This window comes from Aegilops tauschii, chromosome 7 (genome assembly GCF_002575655.3).
Source record: "Aegilops tauschii subsp. strangulata cultivar AL8/78 chromosome 7, Aet v6.0, whole genome shotgun sequence".
Lineage (NCBI taxonomy): Eukaryota > Viridiplantae > Streptophyta > Magnoliopsida > Poales > Poaceae > Aegilops > Aegilops tauschii.
This window is the reverse complement of record NC_053041.3, coordinates 140,199,428-140,214,175: the sequence shown is the minus strand read 5'-3', so window position 1 is coordinate 140,214,175 and position 14,748 is coordinate 140,199,428. Positions and strand designations below refer to the sequence as shown.

General features: G+C 44.1%; 1 pseudogene; it reads right to left on the bottom strand.

Annotated features, from left to right (window-relative positions):
• Nucleotides 1-574: 574 nt before the first annotated feature.
• Nucleotides 575-14,748, bottom strand: part of LOC141026933 (uncharacterized) — a 34,112-nt pseudogene continuing 19,938 nt past the window's right edge.

The following is a 14,748-nucleotide window of genomic DNA, read 5'->3' as shown; positions in this document are numbered from 1 at the left end:
GCTAGGCGGGGAATTAAACCCTACGACTAGAAACTGATGAGACTGAGACGTGAATGGTTAGCGATTACTAACATGATATTTTTTTAAATGTTTACACAATGTAAATGTTTGCATAGTTAAAAAATTATTTGTGCCATAAAAAAAATGTTCAGCGTGTATTTAAAAAATATATTTTGCAAAAAAATGCTTAACATGCATTCGAAAAAATGTTCAAAACATGTATTCGAAATAGGTACACCATGAAAAATATTCAATGTGTAGTTCCACGTGTATGGGAAAAATGTATAGTGTGTATTAAAAAGTAAAAATGGGTTAAAAAAGATTTTTTTTTAAGAAAACCGTTGAAGAAATATAGAAACCGAAAACAGCAATGTAGAAGCATAAAGCCAGCCCAAACCGGTCATAGAAGTTTCCTAAAACCGGCCATATCGGGCTAGCCCATCTAGCGACCGCCTATTAGGCGAGACATAGCATTCACGCATAAAATATGCATGCTGTCTGGAATCACAAAGGTAGTAGTTATCTTTTTCTTTTTGTGGGAATTTTTTTTTTTTGCGTTCAAACCTGATAGCTTTTATTCAACGAAAGAACTCCTGGCATCATCAGCCAACAGGCTAGTGAGCAGGAAGGAGGGTCTCGAGTCAGTCCAACTCTCGGTGACCACCAGTGTGCACGCATGTTTCGCACAAAGGTGGGCCAGTACATTGGCTGCTCGTATTACATGTTGAATAACAAAAGAAGAAAAAGTAGCAGCTAGCTCTCCAATTTCTATAAGTAAAGGTGCCACCACAGAGAGGCTGGTGTGGCGCGTGTTTCAGAGATTAACAATCTCCAGGCAATCAGTCTCCATAATCACATGTGAGAAGCCCCGTAGGTTTGCGAAGATAACTCCATCTCGAAGCGCCAGTGTCTCACAGATGAATGGGTCCGTGACCCCAATATGAGGTTTACTCCAAGCACCCAACAAGGCTGTGTTAGACCGTGCTACACCGCCCACACCCACCTTGTCAGAGTCCATACTTAGTGTTGCATCCGTATTGATCTTGACCACACCTGACTCCGGCGGTCTCCATCCATGACCTGGTAGCAAAACACCATGAGACCGGGGGATATCCAGCAGTGCCAAGTCCTCCCGAATCCGCCTCACCGAAGTAAAAGGTTCCAAATGGTCATCATCATGAGTCACTCGATTTCTCGAGTGCCAAATTTCCCACATAACAGAGATCATTTGGGCCCTCTCAGTGTCCGTGAATTGATCATCACATATGATATCATGAGACCAAGTGTCGGGGTGCAGCCGCGGCCGTCGAATGCCAAAGAGGCCGTGGGCTTGCTCCCAGAAAAGTTTGGCATGAGAGCAATGCACTAAGGCGTGCATAAGATCCTCATCCATTGCATGGCAGACATTGCATCTGCTTATAGGTTTGATATGACGATACCAAAGAGGGCACTCGTCTAGAAGAATGCGACGAATAACCCGCCACGAGAATACACGTACCTTCGGCAAGACCTTGAGCTTCCAAAGTGACTTCCACATCCGTTCATCAGTCTGTGAGGAGTTTGTAACCGTCCCTTCCTCTTGAGCTGCATGCTCTTTCCGAGTCACGAGAGCATGGTACGCAGATTTTACGGAGTGGATGCGGCTTCTTTCAAAAGCCCAAGCTAGAAAGTCATCACCCCCACCGCGGCGTAAGGGGATATTCAGAATGGCGTCGACATCTGGTCGAATGAATACATTGTGAATCGGTTCCCGCCGCCACGTCCAGTTGTCATAGTCGATGAGCTCATCGACAGTGGCAAGGGTTGTCCCTCCCGACATCACCGCGGGAGACAAAGAGGGGAGGCCCGGGATCCACTTATCTCCCCAGATGGAGATAGTACTGCCGTCCCCCACCCTCTTAATTAGACCAACACGGAGAGCTTCCCTTCCGGCGATGATAGCTCGCCAAATAGCTGAAGATGTCTGTGGTACCGAAGCCTCCATGAAATCACAATCCCGAAAATAGTGCCCCTTCATCACTTGGGCACATAAAGAGTTAGGGTTTGTAATAAACCTCCATCCATGCTTACCAAGTAGTGCCAAGTTGAATAACTGAAGTTCGTGAAAGCCCATTCCACCCTGACACTTCGGTGATGCAAGTTTCTCCCAAGATAGCCAATTTATAGATTGTCGATCAAGAGATCCACTCCACCAGAATTTAGCCATACTAGCAATGAGACCTTTGCATACCTTCTTTGTCAGACGGAAGCAACTCATACTGAATGTTGGGATGGCCTGGATCACTGATTTAATAAGCGTTTCCCTCCCAGCGCAAGCTAGTAGCCGCTCCGCCCAGCCATTCATTTTACTCTTGGATCTGTCCCCGATGTGGTCAAAAGTCCTGCTAGTGATTCTTCCAACCGCAGTCGGTAAGCCCAGATATCTGTCACTGAATGCTTCAACATGAACACCAATAATCAGCTTGACTGCTTGTCGTCTTGCATGCGGTGTATTGGGCGAGAAAAAGATGGCACTCTTCTCGCGATTAACTGCTTGACCCGAGCATGAAGCATATATCAATAATATCGAATTGAGCCGGTCCGCACTTTCCTGTGTTGCACTGATGAAAATGAGACTATCATCAGCAAAAACAAGATGACTCACCCAGGGTGCCCGATAAGAAACACAGATGCCCCTGTCAATATGCATACCACCATAATAATTGAGCAATGACGTGAGTCCTTCGACACAGAGTAAGAAAAGAAAAGGGGACATGGGGCAACCCTGCTGTAGCCCCCTAGACGGTGTGAAGAATGGCAGCAACTCCCCATCCACCCTCACCGAGAACCGGACAGAAGAGATACACTTCAGTACCAGGTTCATGAACTGAGCACTAAAACCAAGCTTGACCATGATCGCCTCGAGGTAACGCCATTCAACTCTATCGTAGGCCTTCATCATGTCTAATTTGACAGCACACGAGTAGTTCTTCCCCTTCTTCCTTCGTCTCATTATGTGGACACTTTCAAAGGCCACCACCACGTTATCAGTGATTAGACAACCGGGGACAAAAGTACTCTGTTCCTGGCTAACAACCGTGTCCATCAGCTCTTTAAAGCGGTTAGTGATCATCTTGGCAGCAATTTTGTAGGGTACATGACACAGAGAAATCGGCCGGTATTGAGTGATAGACCGAGGATTTCGTACCTTAGGTATAAGTGTGATAGACGTATCGTTAAAGCCATAAGGTAGCTCACCCCCATTCAAAAAACCAAGAATCGCCGGCACTAGATCACCCTTGATGAGATCCCAGTGTCGTTGAAAGAACCCTGCGGTAAACCCGTCAACGCCTGGTGCTTTGGATGGAGACATCTGAAAGAGGGCATCGCGGACCTCGTCCGGCTCGAAGGGTTTATGCAAGGAAATATTCATGTCCTCGGTCACACATGTCGGGACAAACTGAAGCAACTCATTCATATCATTATAGCCTTGTGAAGAATACAAATTCTGGTAGAATGATTGCACCTCCGCCTTGTCTTCAGCCTCGGTCGCGCATGTCGAGCCATCCGAGCGCTGAAGATGGGCAATACGGTTCACCCACTTCCGCTGCGCTCCTAGGGCATGATAATAGGCCGTATTATGGTCACCTTTCCGTAGCCATGGCACACGTGAGCGTTGCCACATCCAAACCTCCTCCTGCCGCAATGCTTCCCGCAGTTGCAGCACGATCGCTTTTTCCTTGTCAGAAGGCCCTCGGCCAATGGACCTCCTCCTTAAATTTTCAAGTTTCCCTTGTAACTTTCGGACCCTCTTAGCGAGGCAGCCAAACTCCTTCGCACCCCATGCCCCGAGTTCAACTTGGAGCTGTTGTTGTGTGTGTTGAATAGCGGCAAGATCTTGGCCAGCATGATTCCGCCGCCACGCTTCCGCGACAATCTGATCATACTCAGCATGAGACTGCCAAACCTCCTCGTAACGAAACTGCTTTGGTCCTCTTGAGTATTTCAAATCTTGAGTCTCAACCAAAACAAAACAGTGATCCGACTCCACCGAGCTAATGTGTCTCACCCGTGCGTACTCGAAGCTCTGAGGAAAAGCTTCATTGGCCACCCCTCTGTCCAGACGGGCTTTCACGTTCATATCACCGGCCTGACCATTATCCCATGTGTATGGCACCCCTGAGAACCCAAGGTCCTGCAAGAAGCAATCATCCAGAACATCCCGAAATGCTCGCATCTACCACTCCGCCCTCTGAGCTCTGCTGAAGTGTTCTGTACCATGCTGCGTTTCGTTGAAATCACCAAGACATAGCCATGCTTGATGCGGTATTGCATGCAACCGTCTCAAGCAGTTCCAACTGTGTATCGGTCCTCGCTCCTCGGTGCTCCGTAGAACCCCGTGAATCTCCATTCGTGCGAGGGGGAACCAGCTTTCCGAGCCACCACATCATGTGGCCGGAACTGTAGATCTTAAGATCAACAGAAGTATCACTTGACCAAAACAAGCCGATGCCGCCACTGAGCCCCACGCTATCAACAGCAAACCAACCCGAAAAGCCAAGTGCGTGCTTCAAAATCTCAACTCTCTTCGCCCTAACCTTCGTCTCCATCACAAAGAGTAGGCCGGGCCCTTCCCGCTTCACAATTTTGCGAAGCTCGCGAACTGCCTCGGGGTTCCCAAGCCCCCGGCAGTTCCAGCTGAGATGTTTCATTGCTCCCCGCGGGGCTGACTAGCAGCCGCCGCCGATGTGTTCTCCGATGAATGTGGGGTAGGTTTCTTCTTCTTTGGGTCTGGTTCTGAGGTCCCGTTCTCCTCCTTCCCATTTCCATCAACAGAGTCCTTGTTTGCTTGAGCATTGAACACCACCATATCCGTAGCAGCACCGCTTCCCTCCCCCATATCATTGCCAGTGAGAGCCAAAGGTTCAACTCTACGGTACATTTTCTCCATCTGAGGCCCCCCTTTCTGTTGGGTGGGTTCTTTCTCTTTGAGGGAGAGTTCACCTCAGCCTGTGCAGTAATGTCTACTACACAACCTTCTTCTTGTAGACGTTGTTGGGCCTCCAAGTGCAGAGGTTTGTAGGACAGTAGCAAATTTCCCTCAAGTGGATGACCTAAGGTTTATCAATCCGTGGGAGGTGTAGGATGAAGATGGTCTCCCTCAAACAACCCTGCAACCAAATAACAAAGAGTCTCTTGTGTCCCCAACACACCCAATACAATGGTAAATTGTATAGGCGCACTAGTTCGGCGAAGAGATGGTGATACAAGTGCAATATGGATAATAGATATGGGTATTTGTAATCTGAAAATATAAAAACAGCAAGGTAACAAGTGGTAAAAGTGAGCGTAAACGGTATTGCAATGCGTTGAAACAAGGCCTAGGGTTCATACTTTCACTAGTGCAAGTTCTCTCAACAATAATAACATAATTGGATCATATAAATATCCCTCAACATGCAACAAAGAGTCACTCCAAAGTCACTAATAGCGGAGAACAAACGAAGAGATTATGGTAGGGTACGAAACCACCTCAAAGTTATTCTTTCGGATTGATCTATTTAAGAGTCCGTAGTAAAATAACACGTAGCTATTCTTTCTGTTCGATCTATCATAGAGTTCGTACTAGAATAACACCTTAATACACAAATCAACAAAAACCCTAATGTCACCTAGATACTCCAATGTCACCTCAAGTATCCGTGGGTATGATTATACGATATGCATCACACAATCTCAGATTCATCTATTCAACCAACACAAAGTACTTCAAAGAGTGCCCCAAAGTTTCTACCGGAGAGTCAAGACAAAAACGTGTGCCAACCCCTATGCATATGTTCACGAGGTCACGGAACCCGCAAGTTGATCACCAAAACATACATCAAGTGAATCACATGAATATCCCATTGTCACCACAGATAAGCATGGCAAGACATACATCAAGTGTTCTCAAATCCTTAAAGACTCAATCCGATAAGATAACTTCAAAGGGAAAACTCAATCCATTACAAGAGAGTAGAGGGGGAGGAGCATCATAAGATCCAACTATAATAGCAAAGCTCGCGATACATCAAGATCGTATCACCTCAAGAACATGAGAGAGAGAGAGAGAGATCAAACAAATAGCTACTGGTACATACCCTCAGCCCAGAGGGTGAACTACTCCCTCCTCGTCATGGAGAGCGTCGGGATGATGAAGATGGCCACCGGTGAGGGTTCCCCCCTCCGGCAGGGTGCCGGAACAGGGTCCCGATTGGTTATTGGTGGCTACAGAGGCTTGCGGCGGTGGAACTCCGGATCTATTCCGTTCCCCGAAGTTTTTAGGGTATATGGATATATATAGGCGAATGAAGTCGGTCAGGGGAGCCACGAGGGGCCCACGAGGGTGGGGGGCGCACCTAGGGGGGCAGGCGCGCCTCCCTGCCTCGTGGCCACCTCGTTGCTTCCCTGACGTACACTCCAAGTCTCCTGGATTGCTTCCGTTCCAAAAATAACTCTCCCAAAGGTTTCATTCCGTTTGGACTCCGTTTGATATTCTTTTCTTCGAAACACTGAAATAGGCAAGAAAACAACAATTTGGGCTGGGCCTCCGGTTAGTAGGTTAGTCCCAAAAATGATATAAAAGTGTATAATAAAGCCCATAAACATCCAAAACAGATAATATAGAACAATAAAAAATTATAGATACGTTGGAGACGTATCAAGCATCCCCAAGCTTAATTCCTGCTCTTCCTCGAGTAGGTAAATGATAAAAACAATTTTTTTGATGTGGAATGCTACCTAGCATATTTCTCAATGCAATCTTCTTTATTGTGGCAAGAATATTCAGATCCATGAGATTCAAAACAAAAGTTTAATATTGACATGAAAATAATAATACTTCAAGCATACTAACAAAGCAATTATGTCTTCTCAAAATAACATGGCCAAAGAAAGTTATCCCTACAAAATCATATAGTCTGGCTATGCTCTATCTTCATCACACAAAATATTTAAATCATGCACAACCCCGATGACAAGCCAAGCAATTGTTTCATACTTTTGATGTTCTCAAACTTTTTCAATCTTCACGCAATACATGAGTGTGAGCCATGGACATAGCACTATAGGTGGAATAGAATGGTGGTTGTGGAGAAGACAAAAAGGAGAAGGTAGTCTCACATCAACTAGGCGTATCAACGGGCTATGGAGATGCCCATCAATAGATATCAATGTGAGTGAGTAGGGATTGCCATGCAACAGATGCACTAGAGCTATAAGTGTATGAAAGCTCAACAAAAGAAACTAAGTGGGTGTGCATCCAACTTGCTTGCTCACAAAGACCTAGGGCAATTTGAGGAAGCCCATCATTGGAATATACAAGCCAAGTTCTATAATGAAAGATTCCCACTAGTATATGAAAGTGACAACATAGGAGACTCTCTATCATGAAGATTATGGTGCTACTTTGAAGCACAAGTGTGGTAAAAGGATAGTAGCATTGCCCCTTTTTTTTTTTCTCTCATTTTTTATTTTTATTTGGGCCTTTTCTCTTTTTTATGGCCTCTTTTTTCTTTCTCGTCCGGAGTCTCATCCCGACTTGTGGGGAAATCATAGTCTCCATCATCCTTTCCTCACTGGGACAATGCTCTAATAATGATGATCATCACACTTTTATTTACTTTCAACTCAAGAATTACAACTCGATACTTAGAACAAAATATGACTCTATATGAATGCCTCCGGCGGTGTACCGGGATGTGCAATGACTCATGAGTGACATGTATGAAAGAATTATGAACGGTGGCTTTGCCACAAATACAATGTAAACTACATGATCATGCAAAGCAATATGACAATGATGGAGCGTGTCATAATAAACAGAACGGTGGTGAGTTGCATGGCAATATATCTCGGAATGGCTATGGAAATGCCATAATAGGTAGGTATGCTGGCTGTTTTGAGGAAGGTATATGGTGGGTGTATGATACCGGCGAAAGGTGCGCGGTATAAGAGAGGCTAGCAATGGTGGAAGGGTGAGAGTGCGTATAATCCATGGACTCAACATTAGTCATAAAGAACTCACATACTTATTGCAAAAATCTATTAGTTATCGAAACAAAGTACTACGCGCATGCTCCTAGGGGGATAGATTGGTAGGAAAAGACCATCGCTCGTCCCCGACCGCCACTCATAAGGAAGACAATCAATAAATAAATCATGCTCCGACTTCATCACATAACGGTTCACCATACGTGCATGCTACGAGAATCACAAACTATAGCACAAGTATCTCTCAAATTCACAACTACTCAACTAGCATGACTCTAATATCACCATCTTCATATCTCAAAACAATCATAAGGAATCCAACTTCTCATAGTATTCAATGCACTTTATATGAAAGTTTTTATTATATCCCTCTTGGATGCCCATCATATTAGGACTAAATTAATAACCAAAGCAAATTACCATGCTGTTCTAAAGACTCTCAAAATGATATAAGTGAAGCATGATAGTTCATCTATTTCTTCAAAATAAAACTACCGTTGTGCTCTAAAAGATATAAGTGAAGCACTAGAGCAAATGACAAACTACTCCGAAAGATATAAGTGAAGATCAATGAGTAGTCAAATAATCATGCAACTATGTGAAGACTCTCTAACATTTAAGAATTTAAGATCTTGGTATTTTATTCAAACAGCAAGCAAAACAAAGAAAATAAAATGACGCTCCAAGCAAAACACATATCATGTGGTGAATAAAAATATAGCTCCAAGTAAATTTACCGATGGATGAGGACGAAAGAGGGGATGCCTTCCGGGGCATCCCCAAGCTTTGGCTTTTTGGTGTCCTTGGATTTACCTTGGGGTGCCTTGGGCATCCCCAAGCTTAGTCTCTTGCCACTCCTTATTCCATAGTCCATCGAATCTTTACCCAAAACTTGAAAACTTCACAACACAAAACTTAACAGAAAATCTCGTGAGCTCCGTTAGCGAAAGAAAACAAAACACCACTTTATGGTACTGTAGTGAACTCATTATTTATTTATATTGGTGTTAAACTTACTGTATTACAACTTATCTATGGTTTATAAACTCTTTTACTATCCATAGATTCATCAAAATAAGCAAACAACACACTAAAAACAGAATCTGTCAAAAACAGAACAGTCTGTAGTAATCTGTAACTAACGCAAACTTCTGGAACTCTAAAAATTCTGCCAAAATAGTAAGTCCTAAATAATTTGTTTATTGATCTGCTGCAATTGGAATAAATATTATATCACGTTCTGGTAATTTTTAACAATAGTTTTCGTGAACATAAAGTTTCTGGAATTTTCAGTAAGATCAAATAAATATTATCCAAGAAGATCCTATAGGTTTAACTTGGCACAAACACTAATTAAAACATAAAACCACATCTAACCAGAGACTAGATATATTATTTATTACTTAACAGAACCAAAAAGCAAGAAACTAAAATAAAATTGGGTTTCCTACCAACAAGCGCTATCGTTTAACGCCCCCTAGCTAGGCATGATGATTTCAATGATGCTCACATAAGACATAAGAATTGAAACATAAAGAGAGCATCATGAAGAATATGACTAGCACATTTAAGTCTAACCCACTTCCTATGCATAGGGATTTTGTGAGCAAACAACTTATGGGAACAATAATCAACTAGCATAGGAAGGCAAAACAAGCATAACTTCAAAACTTTAAGCACATAGAGAGGAAACTTGATATTATTGCAATTCCTATAAGCATATGTTCCTGCCTCATAATAATTTTCAGTAGCATCATGAATGAATTCAACAATATAACCATCACATAAAGCATTCTTTTCATGATCTACAAGCATAGAATTTTTATTACTCTCCACATAAGCAAATTTCTCCTCATGAATAGTAGTGGGAGCAAACTCAACAAAATAACTATCATGTGAGGCATAATCCAATTGAAAACTAAAATCATAATGACAAGTTTCATGGTTATAATTATTCTTTATAGCATACATGTCATCACAATAATCATCATACATAGCAACTTTGTTCCCATAATCAATTGGAACCTCTTCCGAAATAGTGGATTCATCACTAAATAAAGTCATGACCTCTCCAAATCCACTTTCATAATTATAATCATCATAAATAGGAGGCATGCTATCGTCATAATAAATTTGCTCATCAAAATTTGGGGGGCAAAACATATCATCTTCATCAAACATAGCATCCCCAAGCTTGTGGCTTTGCATATCATTAGCATCATGGGTATTCAAAGAATTCATATTAACAACATTACAATCATGCTCATCATTCACATATTTTATGCCAAGCATTCTATGTAATTCTTCTTCTAGTACTTGAGCACAATTTTCCTTTCCATCATACTCACGAAAGATATTAAAAAGATGAAGCGTATGAGGCAAACTCAATTCCATTTTTTTGTAATTTTCTTTTATAAACTAAACTAGTGATAAAACAAGAAACTAAAAGATTCGATTGCAAGATCTAAATATATACCTTCAAGCACTCAGCTCCCCGGCAACGGCGCCAGAAAAGAGCTCGATGTCTACTACACAACCTTCTTCTTGTAGACGTTGTTGGGCCTCCAAGTGCAGAGGTTTGTAGGACAGTAGCAAATTTTCCTCAAGTGGATGACCTAAGGTTTATCAATCCGTGGGAGGTGTAGGATGAAGATGGTCTCCCTCAAACAACCCTGCAACCAAATAACAAAGAGTCTCTTGTCTCCCCAACACACCCAATACAATGGTAAATTGTATAGGCGCACTAGTTCGGCGAAGAGATGGTGATACAAGTGCAATATGGATAATAGATATGGGTATTTGTAATCTGAAAATATAAAAACAGCAAGGTAACAAGTGGTAAAAGTGAGCGTAAACGGTATTGCAATGCGTTGAAACAAGGCCTAGGGTTCATACTTTCACTAGTGCAAGTTCTCTCAACAATAATAACATAATTGGATCATATAAATATCCCTCAACATGCAACACAGAGTCACTCCAAGGTCACTAATAGCGGAGAACAAACGAAGAGATTATGGTAGGGCACGAAACCACCTCAAAGTTACTCTTTCGGATAGATCTATTCAAGAGTCCGTAGTAAAATAACACGTAGCTATTCTTTCCGTTCGATCTATCATAGAGTTCGTACTAGAATAACACCTTAAGACACAAATCAACCAAAACCCTAATGTCACCTAGATACTCCAATGTCACCTCAAGTGTCCGTGGGTATGATTATACGATATGCATCACACAATCTCAAATTCATCTATTCAACCAACACAAAGTAATTCAAAGAGTGCCCCAAAGTTTCTACCGGAGAGTCAAGACAAAAACGTGTGCCAACCCCTATGCATAAGTTCACGAGGTCATGGAACCCGCAAGTTGATCACCAAAACATACATCAAGTGAATCACGTGAATATCCCATTGTCACCACAGATAAGCACGGCAAGCCATACATCAAGTGTTCTCAAATCCTTAAAGACTCAATCCGATAAGATAACTTCAAAGGGAAAACTCAATCCATTACAAGAGAGTAGAGGGGGAGGAGCATCATAAGATCCAACTAGAATAGCAAAGCTCACGATACATCAAGATCGTATCACCTCAAGAACACAAGAGAGAGAGAGATCAAACACATAGCTACTGGTACATACCCTCAGCCCCGAGGGTGAACTACTCCCTCCTCGTCATGGAGAGCGCCGGGATGATGAAGATGGCCACCGGTGAGGGTTCCCCCCTCCGGCAGGGTGCCAAAACAGGGTCCCGATTGGTTATTGGTGGCTACAGAGGCTTGCGGCGGCGGAACTCCCGATCTATTCCGTTCCCCGAAGTTTTTAGGGTATATGGATATATATAGGCGAATGAAGTCGGTCAGGGGAGCCACGAGGGGCCCACGAGGGTGGGGCGCGCGCCCAGGGGGGCAGGCGTGCCTCCCTGCCTCGTGGCCACCTCTTTGCTTCCCTGACGTACACTCCAAGTCTCCTGGATTGCTTCCGTTCCAAAAATAACTCTCCCGAAGGTTTCATTCCGTTTGGACTCCGTTTGATATTCCTTTTCTTCAAACCATTGAAATAGGCAAGAAAACAGCAATTTGGGCTGGGCCTCCGGTTAGTAGGTTAGTCCCAAAAATGATATAAAAGTGTATAATAAAGCCCATAAACATCGAAAACAGATAATACAATAGCTTGGAACAATAAAAAATTATAGATACGTTGGAGACGTATCATGCAGCCCATTAATTAGTGTTTGAAGAGGAGGCATCTTTCCTGCTGACCGCAGACTTCCGAGGTCCTCTGGATGAGTCGTCGCTAGACGCCGCTCCCTTGCGTTCATCAGGTGCTCGCATGCTAGTTTTGAAAGGGAGATCTCCATGCTCATCCCTTGTGCCCGGAGTGGGGCAAAACAGATGAGAGTGACCTAGACGGCCACACGAGAAACAAAAGTTTGGAACTAGTTCATATTGGATATCGTACCAATCCCTGGACTTCCTCTTGGCCGAGTCAATTAGAATCCATCTCCATAAGGGTTTACTCACATCTAGGGTAACCCTAGCTCTTAGAAAACCTCCAATAGGGTCAAACTGGACGGAGGAGGCATCTTTGTCAATCTGTTTTGCAATAGCTTTCCCCCATGTTTCATTTCGTAGATTGAAAGGCAGATTTAAAACCCTAGCCCATAACTGAAGTTTATCAAATTTGAGCTCCGACGGCCTCATGCAGTCTTCAAATTCTGAGAGGATCACTACATGTCGGCTCACGTGCCACGGAGAACCATCACGCACGCGATCACGATCACGATGATTCTCGAACTCCGCCATGAATATGTTCTCTCCCCTGGCCTAAAGTTCAGGCCTCTAGGGTTTCCCCATGCCGGCCTCAACACATTAGCAATGGTCTAGATGTGCAGGATTTTGCAGTGAAGAACCTTGCCCGCGATCAGCACTTCTCCTGGACTCCTTCTTCCAGATCATCGATCACCAAGGGGGTGGCCTCCTCCTTGATGAGATCTAACTTGCCCATGGCTTCCTCCAGCCGCGCCCTTGCCGCACGAGGCGACACCGGCTCGTCTGCGTTCGTGTTGTGCGCCGTGGGCGATGCGGATGCCATCCCTCCGGTCATAGATCAGAGCGCCCCGCCGACGAGGTGTCAACGGGCGTCGGTCGCCACCGAAACCCTAGTCGCCTTCGATCGATGGCTCCTGGTTTTTCGAGGAACTCTGATGATTTTCTTTTTGTGGGAATCACAAAGGTGGTATTGGGGTGTGCGTCTTCTAAAAAGAAAGGTATGAGTGTATGATTCGAAAAAATAGGTAGGTATACGTATATCTTGTGTTGTCTCGGTCCAATGTAAATAAAGCAAAATGCTCCTGCCAACAGATTCATGCGTGTGTCTCAAAAAAGAAAAACAAATTCATGCCTAGATATTTCTTCCTTGGGAAGTCCACCTTAAAGACATTTTCTTCTATTAGCACTATATAGTCCAAAGAAACTCGTCCGGAACAAGTCTCTTAAGTTGTTGCAACACCTGCTCCTCCGAGAGAGATCCACCTGTTACAAGCACAAACCTAGTCCTTGCTCTTTCAAGGCGTGGCCTGCTTGAGCTTGAACATGAAATCTCAAAGAACATCATCAATTTAGAGTTACACACCCCATAAGTCGTGACCACCGGTTTAGGCATCGTGAGAAGTGGACACCCATCAGTTTTATGACCCGGATTCAGGCACGGCTCGGCAATGCAATCAACTACAAAGTGATCAATCTCCCCGAAAACAATATTTTTTTCTCTTTTTTTCTCACTGTCTTCCTTGGTTCTCCTTTGAACTTTCTCTACCTTCGTCTTGAATAGCAGTCGAAGAAGTCACTCCCTCGAGCCGATGCCGCCGCAATAGCCACATCAGGTAGTTTTGTCGCCGGCTGCCCTACCGCTGGTACACGCGCCGACTACACAACCTTCAACATCTCAACCGACAGCTGGTTAACCGCCAGGTGCACGGTGCCGCTAGAAGCACCATCGGCACTAGTGTCACATGGAGGCAGATCACTGATACGTCACCGTCGTATCTACTTTTCCAAACACTTTTGCCCTTGTTTTGGACTCTAACTTGCATGATTTGAATGGAACTAACCCGGACTGACGCTGTTTTCAGCAGACTTTCCGTGGTGTTATTTATGTGCAGAAAGAAACATTCTCGGAATGACCTGAAACTCCACGGAACTTATTTTTGGAAAATATAAAAAATACTAGAAGAAGAATCCACGTCAGGGGGGCCTCCACCTATCCACGAGGGTGGGGGTGCGCCCCCTGCCTCGTGGGCCCCCTGACGCTCCACCGACCTCAACTCCAATTCCATATATTCGTGTTCGGGGAGAAAAAAATCAGAGAGAAGGATTCATTGCGTTTTACGATGCGGAGCCGCCGCCAAGCCCTAAAACCTCTCGGGAGGGCTGATCTGGAGTCCGTTCGGGGCTCCGAAGAGGGGAATCCGTCGCCATCGTCATCATCAACCATCCTCCATCACCAATTTCATGATGCTCACCGCCGTGCGTGAGTAATTCCATCGTAGGCTTGCTGGACGGTGATGGGTTGGATGAGATTTATCATGTAATCGAGTTAGTTTTGTTAGGGTTTGATCCCTAGTATCCACTATGTTCTGAGATTGATGTTGCTATGACTTTGCTATGCTTAATGCTTGACACTAGGGCCCGAGTGCCATGATTTCAGATCTGAACCTATTATGTTTTCACGAATATATGTGA